The sequence below is a fragment of the Sus scrofa genome, chromosome 4 (assembly GCF_054392235.1).
Source record: "Sus scrofa isolate SSC_HxYL_T2T_F1_AM1 chromosome 4, Sscrofa_HxYL_maternal_Yorkshire_Landrace_v2.0, whole genome shotgun sequence".
NCBI lineage: Eukaryota > Metazoa > Chordata > Mammalia > Artiodactyla > Suidae > Sus > Sus scrofa.
This window is the reverse complement of record NC_139386.1, coordinates 79,548,022-79,558,401: the sequence shown is the minus strand read 5'-3', so window position 1 is coordinate 79,558,401 and position 10,380 is coordinate 79,548,022.

Here is a 10,380-nt window from a genome sequence, read left to right as displayed (position 1 = left end):
TTTTCTTTTTAGAATAAATGATGAAACCACCATAGGACAAAGTATATAGACTACTCTTGATCTAAAAATGTTCAGCCTCTATTTCCTACAAATACCTGACATATCAATAACATATACTTTCTCACCTTTCCTACTAACCTGGGAGCTTTGTTATCTAACAGGTTGGCATCCAGGGCCGTGGCAAGCAAGACGGCACAGCAAGCAGTTGGTAGGGCAGTGCCTCCAAGACTTGCAGTGCTGCTCAAGGTGAGAAGGGGGGTAGCCTCCAGCCTCTGCCAGCCATAAGCACATTGAACTCACTAAGTGCTGCCTTTTCCTGGAAGAAAGGCATGGATTATGTGGTGCCTGGAAAAAGTCTGGAAATGTGTTAGCAATGGGTTATCCTTTGTCTTTCGGATGTAACCCCATGTTAAAGTGAGTATTTTATCCATTGCCTGTTCATCTCTCACACTACCAGAAAAGACAAGCAGAAGCTGGAAATACAAGATGTAACCTACCCTAGTTTATCTTACTGCAATTCTTACAATGCTCATTGAGGAAAAAAATAGGAGTTCTTGCTGTGGCTTGGTGGGCTAAGAACCTCACATTGTGTTTGTGAGGATGAGGGTTCAATCCCCGGCCTCACTCAGTGGGTTGAGGATCCAGTGCTGCCACAAGCTGTGCATAGATTGCAGATGCATCACAGATCCTGCATTGCTATAACTGTGGTGTAGGCCTGCAGCTGCAGCTCCAATTTGACCCCTAGGCTGGGAACTTCCATATGCCTCAGATGCAGATGTAAAAAAGAGAAAAAAATAAAAAATAAAATTCTGGAGTTCCCATTGTGGTGCAGCGGAAATGAATCTGACTAGGAACCATGAGGTTGCAAATTCAATCCCTCACCTTGCTCAGTGGGTTAAGGATCCGGCATTGCCATGCGGTCTGTGTAGGTTTCAGACGAGGCTCAGATCTGACATTGATGTGGCTGTGGTGTAGGCTGGCAGCTATAGCTCCCATTAGACCCCTAACCTGGGAACTTCCATATGCCTCAAGTGTGGCCCTGAAAAAAAAAAAAAAGCAAAAAAAAAAAAAAAAATCTGGGACAGATTCTTGACTGAATGAGTTGCTCAGACAACATGCATTAACAAGGATTCTTCTGAGCAAATAGGGACATAGGTAATTCTATGTCTAAACAACTTCTGTCATACTCTTTAATGTACTTACTTGGTTATTTATATAGATTATGATTGTGTATAATTGTTTTTCTTTTTTGGCTGTGCCCACGGCATGTGGAAGTTCCCAGGCCAGGGACTGAACCTGCGACACAGCAGTGACCTGAGCCGTTGCAGTGATAACGCTGGATCTTTAACCCACTGTGCCACAAGAGAACTCCTTGTATAATTATTAGTCACTCAATGCTTTTCTCACAAACATGTGTCTTCTATGATGATGTGTGTGAAATGATTAAATAGACCTGGTGCTGAGATGCAGTAGACAGGAAGCATGTTTAATCTCACTCCACCGAAAACATAAGAGCATCTGTGTCTCTTCCAAGAGGGCAGCCAGCCCGCACCCAATGCAAAAGGGCATGCTCCAAAAAGCAAGGAAACCAACCCTTCCCTTCTGTGACAATATAATGCTGAAAATAGGTCCTAAAGAATGGAGGGCCCCAAAGAGAACTCTTACAGAGAAACAGAGGACCGCAGATTCAGACATGCAATCCCAGACACAGGTCATCCTTACAGGCGACTTGATTTCTTGGGATTAGTCTTATGGGGAGATATTGTCATCAGCCTCGTTTTTCAGACAAGGAAACAGAGGCACGTAGAGGATAAGTCCTTTGTCCAAGGTCACTCTACTATGTGCATGAGGTCATTCAGTTGCTAGGCCTGGGCTCACCTGCCTTCCCAAAGACGAACTAAACAGTCTCCATGGGCTGCAAAACCTGCTGCAGAGGGTTGTCTCTGTTTTCATAATTCTTTGACAGCTGGAGTAACAAATTATAATTAGAATCCCCACACAGAGCCCTTGTGGTTGTGGTTCATGGTTAACATATATTACTTTCAGCATATGAAGTCCTCATTTCATAGGGTAGGGAAGTCGTCCTTTGAAAGTTACGGCTATTTTCATCAAGCCCCAAAGGGAATCATTTTGAGTGACAGCTGCATATCAGTATCTAGATCCTATGCCTCATCTGAACACTTGGGAACAGATCCTTGCTCAGAAGGGGAAAGGAAGCAGTGTCCCCGAGGAAGGGAAAGCCCTGCACACTGGGCTGGGGAGCTAGTGCCTGGCCTGGGTCTTGCTGTCCCGAAGCACAAAGTCTTAATTTTATCTTCCCTTTTTACTTCAGGATTTGCTGTCGTAAACATCTTTTCTTGTGTCCAGTGCATTCCAGGCTTTATTAATCTCTTTCTTCATTTAAGCCAGAGATTTTTCCCAAGAAGTAGACCTTCAACCTTCTTGACTTACTCAGAGATTTTTTTTCCAAGACTTTGAGATTTAACAAGCTGCTGGAGTTATTAAACATCATCTCTGAGTGAACTGAAGAAGAAAAATGGTGCTCTTTGGAGCAATAATAAATTTATTTTTTTCTGGCTAAAAGGACTTTTTCTTGCTTCACAAACTTGAGCACTAACGACTGTTACTCTGTTTATTACCATATAAATAGCTCTTAAATTCAATATGCCACTCAAATTCATGCAAATTTTAGAGAGGGGAGGTTCATCTTTAGGAAACAGAAGTCTAGAGTGTAAAATTTCTTACACTAAATAGTTTAAATAATGTTCATCCTAGTAATCCTGATACTTTGATTAGATTACATACATGGAATCTCAAAAGTACATATTAATTCTCACAACTTTAATTCATTATAACTCTCTGTCAGCTTCAACTTTAATTCATTATAACTCTGTCTGCTTTTTTTTGTTTGTTTGTTTTAAAGGCTGCACCCACATCATATGGAAGTACCAGGGCCAGTGATTGAATCTGAGCCACGGCTGCAACCTATGCCACAGCTGCAGCAATGCCAGATCCTTAACCCACTGTACCTGGCTAGGGATCAAAACTGCACCTCAGATGCTGCAGTCAGATTCTGTGCCACAGCAGGAACCCCCACTATAACTCTCTTGATCATTCGTGTTAAAGGAAAAAAGGTAGTGAAGAGAATACTATATTTGTAGACCATGCTTTAATGTCTCCTAATTTTCTGATGGTTTTAAGCAACCAAATGATAAAAGGTTGCTATTCAACAATGTAACTAAAAATAGAGTAAATATTATGTTATGTCTTCCCTAAAATGTGTGCCCTCTCACACTAACTTAAAATTGTGTCTAAAAAAACCTTTCATTGTTCGAGATGCTTATTTTCTTGACATCAAAAGGTAATGAAACATGCAAAGAATCAGGAAAATAATGCTTACAATTAGAAGAAAAAAATGAGTCAATGGAAAAGATCCAGAAATGACAGATGGAATTATCAGATAAGCCTCTAAAACAGACATTATAAATATGTTCAAAATAAAACGTGAAGGGTGAGGGGGAGGGAAGGGGATCGATTGGGAGCTTGGGGTTAATAGATACAAACTATTGCCTTTGGAATGGATTAGCAATGAGATTCTGCTGTGTAGCACTGGGAACTATGTCTAGTCACTTATGATGGAGCATGATAATGTGTGAAAATAGAATGTGTACATGTGTGTGTAACTGGGTCACCATGCTTGTACAGTAGAAAAAAAATGTATTGAGGAAATAACTATTAAAAAAAATAAAAAATAAAACTCCCAGTATGAAAAATAAATAAAAAACAAAATAAAATGTGAATAACATGAGGAGATGGAAACTATTAAAAAATAACCAATGGGAAACTTTAGAGCTAAAAATCAGTCAGAAAAAAAATTCCCTAGATAGACTTAACAATAGACTGAATACTGTAGGAGTAATAACTCTTGCACAGGTCATAACGGCAAGGGCAATAGAAGTGACACAGCAGATGTGACAATAAACTGTACAGGGGAGTTCCCGTTGTGGCTCAGCAGGTAATGAACCTGACTAGTATCCATGAGGATGCGGGTTCAATCCCAGGCCTAGCTCGGGGGGTTAAGGATCCAGCATTGCCATGAGCTTCATATAGACTTGAACAGGCTGAATTTCAATGAAAAATAGGCAGTTTGAAATATGGACCCAAAACATTGGAGAAATACAAACTGGGAGATGTAAATTTGGGGTCATTGCTACTTGGGTGACAATTGAAATTTGCCCTGGGAGAATATGCTGAACAAAAGCCAAGAATGGAAGCTCTGGGAAAAAATATGGAGGCACTGAGATTCCCTTTGGAAACTTTCATGCTGAGCAGAATCTTTGGCATCGGTCTCAGGACACAAGCTCACCTTCTCCTCAGACTGCAGGCTGTTCTGATTAAAGTGACTTTCTACTAGCACATGCTTCTCGAATTATCGACTTCTGAGCAGTGAGGGTCTGTAACAGGTACAGCCACAGAAAGAGCAGAGGAGAACCACAGAGGCGAACTGTAACGCTCCCTGAAATTAACATCTACTAAGAAGATCACTGGCAACCATGAAAACTCCTGATGTTTTTTAGCTAGGATGTCTGGGATTTGAAGTGGATGCCAGGGGGTCAGATTTCCTTCATCTCTCCATTGGCTTAACAACAACAGCAAAAGAGGTGGGGGAGCTATAAAAAAATATACCTCACTCACTGCCTTTTCCTGAGTGACTGTAATAATAATAAACACAGTTAAGGTAGATTTATAGACTATCTAATATAAACCCAATACTGCAAAGGTCTCAGACAAACTAAAATCATGTATTTCAGAATTCTAAAAAGTGTCAAGAAGTTATCTGCTTCTTTCGGAATTCAAACAGGTATTTTCTGCCTCCCATATGTACGTGTAGCCACTGGATGTGGAAGGAGTGGGAGAGAATTCCAGCACAGCAACCACCTAGAAGTTCACAGCCAGGCCAGGGCAAGGCTCACAGGTTGAGGGCAAAGCCCAGACATTCCCCGAGCTGCCATTTCTACACAGCCGTGTCAGGTGGCAAATGCTCATCTGCAAATCTGACAAACGCTTTTGGAAGAATCCTCAGCAAATGTAACAAGCAGCATTCCAGAAAAATCATGCTTTTCAGGGGAAAAAAAAAAGCATTTTAAAAGGTGTAGCTAAAGAAATTAAAATAATGTAATAGCTATCTCAAGACAGACAGGTTGCCAGTGACCGAATGAAAGGGGCTGCCCTCAAGCCTGCTTTGTTCATGCTCAGAATAAACCAGATTGGAAACTGAAACCTCTCAAAGGGAGCGGATAACATCTTTCTATTCCTACAAGACTTGAGGGAAACAAAACCCCCGGACATCTTCCCCATCCTACTTTTCCAATGACTCCCTTTCTGCAATTTTGTTCTTTTGCTTTTTTGCATCCTCCCTCCATCTCAGTTACTGAAAAAAGTCTAGTAAAGGACTCAAGGGATCATTTTGCTGGAGCTGTGTTTGTGGTGTACACCCATTCTCAAGCAGTTGATTTTTGTGTAAACAGGGAGAGAGAAGACAGAAGTCCCATAAAATGAAGAGTTCCAAAGCAGAAGCATCAGGAGACACAAAGCAGGACGTGGTTACCAGAGGAGGTGGTGGGGAGTGGCTGTCCAGTGGGCTCAGAGTCCCCGTTTGGGATACACAGGTTCTTCAAATGGATGGTGATGACTGCACACCATTGTGGCTGTAAACGCCACCCAACTGTACCCTTGAAAATGACTGAAATGGTAAATGTGTTATATTTTACTGCAGTAAAAAAAAAGAAAAAAACAAGTAGATTCAGCACACCATCTTTCAGACATGACCAGTTTATTCAGAAAATTCAAATTCCAATTTGGCAAAGTATATCGGGGTAGAATGGGGGTAATCATTTCATCAGAGGTAACCGCATTTTCTAGAGCTAATTGGCTGTGGGGTAGCATCTGAAGGGAAGAAAGCAAAGTTTTAAAAATCATCTACAGAGTGTGGGGTGATAATCATAATTGTTTGCAGAGGAAACCAAATAACCTACCGCCTTACACAACTGAGGCCTGAGAGATGCTGATGCTAGAGTAGAAACCCCTTATTCCATCTACTTCAATGGACATGAAGCACTGACTTTGTTCCAGACACTGGGCTAGCTGCCGGGATTGAGGTGGAAATACTAAAATCACCCAGACATGATCCCTGTGCTAAGGAAGTTTCCACCAGTAGGTGTGAAAACGAGTGCTGTCGGTGAGGAACACAAGCTGCTGTAAAAGCCGGGCAAGAGGAGCGTTCACCTCAACCTCTCCTAGACGTTGAGGTCGGGACTCTCCCAAACTTGGTGGTGAGTGAGACGGATGAGTAAAGAAAACTTCGGGATCTAAGCATGTCTTGGCAACAGCAAATGGTCTAGCTCCTCCAGAGCTTTCAGTGTGTGAGGTGGGGAGGGATATGCAAATGTTTTTAGTTTTGTTTAATCCCACTCACCATTAACTCATTATATGATCTTGGCAAGGAAGTGAGAAGTAATTTTTAAAAACCCCCAGATTGAAGAGGCAGGGACACAGACAGGTAGACAGGAAACGTCGCATCATAGTTTTAGTGCAGACTCAACCCCTCGTGTGTATCCATTCAGTAGCTTAAGAAAAATCATCAAAGCGGGAACACACACGCACAGGCACACACACTGACAGCACCACAGTTCCTCATGGCAGGACATGGGCTAGGAGGCTGGCTTTGGCTACTGCCAATGGCCGTTGAAAGGGTACAACACGAAGTCCGTATTTTACACACAGTCCACGCACACTGCCACCTTAACCGAACACAGGTGATGAAGAGGGCTTAGGAGAGGTCATCTGAGGAGAGCCAGATGAAGTCTTCCTAGGCTAACAGATCTAATGGTGACCTGGGATGCTGTATTTATTTTAAAAAAATGCAGGATAAGCAAGGCTGAATAGTAGTTTACTGTATGTATAACATACACCTCGAAAAGAATGTTAACTGACATACTACCCAAAACATCACAGTTTCTGCTTTTGCAATTTACACATATTACCTGAATTTCAATACTTGAGGGAACCCTTACAAACACAGTATATGACAAATTGTAATATTATTCATCATCCTTAATTTCTGAAGGTTTGGTTTATATGATTTTATCTCAAAGGAAAACTAATATTTATAAATCTCATTTTTCCACAGAATGAATTCATCAACCAACGTTAAAAATAATTTTTAAAAAAGCAGCTTCCTTGTAAGCCTTTCCCAGTGGTAAATTGGAATGCAAACACCTGCCAGGCTTTGACGAAATAAAAATAAACAACTTATATGACCAGCACCTCATAAAACCAAGACCTCTTCAAAGCACAAAGTCCAATCCGTCTTGCCCTCTCAGTAACTGCTAACCCGAACCCTCCCCGATCCAGGAACTGTTCTGGTTTGTTCTGTCACATATAGTACTTTTTAACATTAACAAGTTCTTGATATGGTATCGTAAATAAATAAAAACCAAAGTGGCTAAGAGTACTGGAACAGATAATAATAGCACACTGCAATGACTTAAAAGTAAAATTAAAAAAAAATCTATCATGGTCTTATTCATTTAAATAAAAAAACCCCAAATGATTAAGTATTGTTTCAGATCTATATACATCAAGATGCCAGTTCTTATAAAAATGTATTTTAGCTGTAAATGCTAGATTATGCAAAAATAATTTTGTATTAATTTTAATTTTAATGAATTTTTCCCAACTCTAATATTAAAAACATTAAAAGAACTTAAATTTTAATGGCAAAAAGTTCCTGTTCTCCCCATCTATTAAAAAAAATTGCTTTCCCTTATTAACATACAATGCCCTATTTTTAAGGCACAACTTTTTTTAGGATAAAAATGAAACCATAGATTTACTTTACACAACAATTACAAGGCAGACTTTTGTAGACATAGGCTGGAAATAATTAAATAAGTCTTAAATGCAAACAAGATCGAAAATGAAAAATTATTGTTCCATCCAGGACCAATCAACACACAGGCAAGTAGTTTGCAGCTATCGATGCCATAGTTCCTGTTTTAAACCTGCCAAAGATGGCTGACAAAGAAGTCCACTGTCAAGCTGTTCTCAAGGAGAGGCAAGCTGATGTTTCCTTTTCTGAGGAACAGGGGATGGCCCTCCAGCTTTACGTATATCTGGGCTGAAAGACAGCTGTCACCTCCAAAGCCTGTTTTGAATTCAACCCAGGAGACAGGGCCTCCTCCCCAGAGCTCCCTCCTCTGTTCTTAGCCACTGGCCCTCCCACTGCCTCTGACTCAATATGCTGAATATTCAAAGGAAGCACCCAGCAAACAGGAAGAATTGGCACAATTATTACTTAAAACACATGAACCAGGATGCTTGGTACTTCATTAGATAGTCGTAAACAATTCAACATTGATTTAGAATCAACAAAAAACACTAAAATTGGGGAAAGGGAACACTTGAAAACAAAGACAAGCATGCCCCATCTTGTAGGCCTTTATCAAGTGAAGTACAGATACATGCATGAAAACTCATAGAAAAAACAGGTTTTCTCCAGCAAGCACACACGGCCAACTCTTGTATTTTCTACACTTTCTTTGAAGCATGGCTCAGGAGAAATGCCGTGTAAAGACAGAAGCCTTGGGTTATACTTGATGGTGTAAAGCTTTGTGGTTTTGAAGGTGACCTACTTTTTGAGGAGTCTTTGAAAGGTAACGGTCAAGCAGGATTTCTCTCTCCTGCTGGGATTTTAGTCGAGTCTCAGTTCTACCTTAAGATTTCAGCAGCCAAGCAGAGAGACATCGAGAATTCAGGGTTATGTGTCGGGGAAGAATATACTGGTTAAGAAAGAAAAGCAGAAATAAAAGAACATTAACAGGCTAGGGAACAGGACAGAAATGAAGGGACAGAGGAAGAGGACCGCTGATGGTTCCTGATGTTGCTTTTACTCTATGATGTGAATACTCAATTTTAAAGGAAAATAGTCCTATGCATACGGGCAAAGACAAGGGAAAGGAAGACCATGAGTTGGGGAGGTGAGAGCCACTAAAAGTAAACATTTGAGAAATAATTTTAATGATGTAATTCTGGGAGATACTGTCTCACTTATCCATGAAAGTGTTCTGCTGGCATCTTCTGGCACAATACTGTCTTACCTAAATAAATATAAATACTGTTCTTTGTACTTATATTAGTTCTGTAATGTATATTGACTTTTAGAAACAAAATGTCTTAAAATGAACTTTTTAGAAAAGCACTTAAAATCATTAGTACTATACTATAACCAATAAATTATAAAAATAATGCATTTAACTATCAGTCAATATCAATTTTTGCACACAAGCCCTTCACAAAGCCATTATCTACACGCGGATTAATAAAATTAAAAAACCAAAGCAACCATGCTTGCTAAGATGCCAGTCCCGTTTGCCTAAGTTGGACATACTACAATGAAAACAAATGCTTATACCATGGGACTCTGTGCAAACAGCAATGCTTTTGCCATCTCTCCCGAGAAAGGATTTCCTTATCATATTGTGAACAAAGTAAAAAGATGAAGTCTCTAATATTCTGTTCAGAATTCCAAAGTCCTGCTTAAATATCAAGTATTCCAACTACCCAAACTTACAATGAATATTCATGAACAAAGCCCCTGCCCATGACCGCATGCTGCAGACTGGATGGGCACGTGTGCATCGCACTTGCTCTGGTCCCCCGTGAGGAATAAAAGGACTTTGCACAGTGTGACGTGCAAGCCTCAGGAAGTGTGCATTTTCTACTAGATGAGGGTGCCTATGGCTTGGTCAGTCTTTACCTCCAAGATAGTAAAATACACAGAAAGTTGATTTAGGGTAAAACATTTTAAAGAGAAAAAGAAAAAAAAAAGAAGAGAGAAAAGAAGAAACCATGAAAGCCTAAGAAGTTCCTCCCCTGTCAGAGTGTAATGGAATGCGAGCAGACAAAGTCACATGAAATGCTGGTGTTTTTTAACACGAAGGCCCGGATTCCACACTGAGGGAGATCAGACACCCTCCAAAGGCAGCTCACAAAGCAAGGTTCAGATCACAGCAACATAGTGGGTGTCATAACCTTTTCTCTCACCAGATTTGGCACATCTGAACAGGAGAACATCTCATCATAAATAACTTCCATCTTCATTTCTTTTAATCTGAAGGGGGAAAAAAAGTACCTCAAAAGTTACTACTTTGAGAGTCTGGTTAGGTTAGATCCATTTATTTACGGTTAAAGTAACCATGGCAAAAGCAATCTTAACTTCTTGATGAAGAGAGAATCTCCAGATATAAACCTGGTAAATTTTTTAAAAAGTACTAAAACAAAGCTTTTGAAAATAATGAAGGCTAGCTTGATTCATGTTAA